This window comes from Dipodomys merriami, unplaced genomic scaffold, assembly GCF_024711535.1.
Source record: "Dipodomys merriami isolate MVZ:Mamm:240054 unplaced genomic scaffold, mDipMer1.0.p SCAF_799, whole genome shotgun sequence".
NCBI classification, from domain to species: Eukaryota; Metazoa; Chordata; class Mammalia; order Rodentia; family Heteromyidae; genus Dipodomys; species Dipodomys merriami.
Genome location: NW_027206400.1, coordinates 366,293 through 369,239, shown reverse-complemented (window position 1 = coordinate 369,239; position 2,947 = coordinate 366,293).

Below are 2,947 nucleotides of genomic sequence, written 5' to 3'. Positions count from 1 at the left end.
AAGACATCTTTGTAGCTGGATGCCAGTGGCTCATGTCTATAATCCTAGCTACTCAAGAGTGACACCTGAGGATCAATCAAGATTCAAAGCTAGCCTGGGTAGACTCTTCTCTCAAATGAATCACCAAAAAGCTGGGAAGCAGAGATATCCTAGTTCAAGTGGTACAGCACCAACCTTGTGCAAACAAGCTAAAGGATACCACCTAGGCTCTGAGTTCAAGCCCTGGTAAACACAAACACACACATACACACACACACACACACAAACACACACACACTTACATGTGCACGTACACACACATACACACGGTAACATCCTTAGCAGCTGCCAATGGCTCATACCAGCAACCCCAGCTACTCAGAGGCTGAGCTCTTAAAATGGCAGCTTGAAGCCAGCCCAGGCAGCAAAGTCCACGAGACTCTTCTCTCCGCTAAACTACTAAAAAAGATGAAAGGTGAGCTGTGGCTCAAGTGGTAGTGTGTTAGCTCAGGGACAGTGCCTAGGCCCTGAGTTCCAGATCTGAGATGTTTTTCTTAATAGACAACCTTTGCCATCCCCATCCCCACAGGCCCTATATCCAGATTTTGGTTATCCTAGATCTCACTTCCACTCCTGCCACTTCCACAGCACTGCCACAAAAGGCTGGTGTGTGGCCAACACTGGATTAAGAAGTGAACATACACAAGGGGGTCATAGCCAGGTCAAGGCTAATGCCCCAGAACATTGAGGTATTGGCCATACCAGTCTCTCATACCAGTCTCTCATCCACCAGTTCTCTAGCCCTGGAATCTAAAGTCTGTGCTTCTGTGTTCTGGGCATCCAGAATTGTCTAGAAGGACCTAGAGAGGCCCAGCTGGGGCTGGAAGATAGACTTTCCTTGGTAAGGTACAATGACATTTCCTATACACCGACAGATACTTCCAAGCCACCTTGGCCTCACCTCCCATGTAGCCCCGGAAAATCCTTGGTTGGGCGGCCTTCAGTCAGCTTTCATGCTTGAGTTGTCCAGAGCCACAGACAACCACCCTTCTCCCACTCCACTACCAGCCTTCAGGAAGGGACATGCAGCCAGAGGACCAGCTGAGGAAAATGATAGGACATCACATGACTGAGCCCCCGCCCCCCACACCCTGTGTCGGGGGAGAACCTATGCCACCTGCCCTGCTAACCCAGGATCCCCTGGAGGTGGCCAAAAACATGGACAACTGGATTTGGGCCCCAAAGAAAAGCTGAAATATGCAGGTCTCTGGCAATTTAAGACTCATTGTAGACCCTGATAAGGGGCTAAAGGCAAGGTTGCTGTGCAGGAGGGGCACCATGTGAGGTCAGAAAGAGGCAAACAGGCACCAATGAAGGGGACAGAGAAAGATGATGGAAAAATACACACACACACACACACACACACACACACACACACACACACACACACACACACATCACATGGGTAGCCCAAGGCCTCAGCAGTCCCTGAGCAACTGAATACCCCAACCCTTGAGAAGATGGCACTACCATCCTCAGACCAACTATAGACAAAACTCAGAGCATCTCACATGTCTGGAATGGCTCATGACACAGCATGCCATTTCCTACTGTACACACCGCTATGTGGAAAACTCAGCTACCTTATTTTTGGTTGTTGGTCATGGGGTTTGAACTTTGGGCTTGTGCGCAGTCCCTCAGCTCTTCAGTTGAAGGTGCATGCTCTACCACTGGAGCCATAGCACCACTTACGGTTTTCTGGTAGTTCACTGGAGAAAAAGTCTCACAGATTTTCCTGGCCGAGCTGGCTTTGAAACTGGATCCTCAGAGCTCAGCCTCCTGAGTAACTAGGATGACAGTTGTGAGCCACTGACAATGCCTGGCTTCAGCCACCTTCTCCCACCCAGGGGAAACCCAACTTGTCAGGCCACAAACCACCTGCAGCCCTTCCCTTCAGACTTTGACACCAGCATACAAAACCATTCTTCTATGGATCGGGAGAATATAATTGACACTACCCTCCCACCCCTATTCCCATTCGCCTACTCCCTGCCTAAGAAAGGCCACGACCTCTGGAGATCTTGGTAAGGCAAAGCCCACCATGCTGTAACTTCACCCTTGGGCAAAACTGGGGAGTTCTTAGAAATTTCTGTACCCTGAGGACAGCACCTGGTCTCCCAACCACAGTAACCCCACTCCTTAACCATCTCTTGCAGGCAAGGAGTGTCTTTCTTTTTTGGATTTTTTTTTGTTTTTTTTTTGTTTTTGTTTTTGTTTTTGGCTGAGGGGCTTAAACTCAGGCCTTGGGTACTGTCCCTGATGATGATTTTTGCTCAAGGCCAGTGCTCTACCATTTGAACCATGGTGCCACTTCTGCTTGGAGATTGGAGATGAGACTCCCCTGGGACATTCCTGCCTGTGTTGGGGAAACAAGATACTCCCAAGTAGCCAGGATGATAGGTATGGGCCATCGGAGCATAGTTTATGGTGTCTCATTCTTTAGAATTTCCAACTAGTCTTCCTCTAGACACTCCAACCTAGTCACTCCTCTAGATCCCTTAGGGACAGCAAAGGGAGGCTCGGAATCTGGGTAGGGCCGTAGGCATTAAAGTGCCCCTTCCACATCACTACCCCTCTCTAACCTCCCAACCGCCTCCTCTGGAAGGCATGGTCATCTGGGGCAGATCAGATCCACTAGGATTTCTGGGGCCTGCCCTGTATCCCCCTGCCACACTCAACCAGTATCTGAGGATTTCTGGGGCCAGCTACTCCATGTCCTGGTGGAAGATGTTGGGAGGTTTGCTGATAACTGGGTCCAGGAGATGCCAGGGCAGGAGTGTCCAGCTTCCCTCTGTCAAAGAAGGTGACACATAAAATAGATGGATCTACTAAGAGCTACAGGGCATAGCCATCCAACTGTCACCAAGGACCCTTGGAGTGCTGTTTTATGTTGACAGTCCTGGGTCTT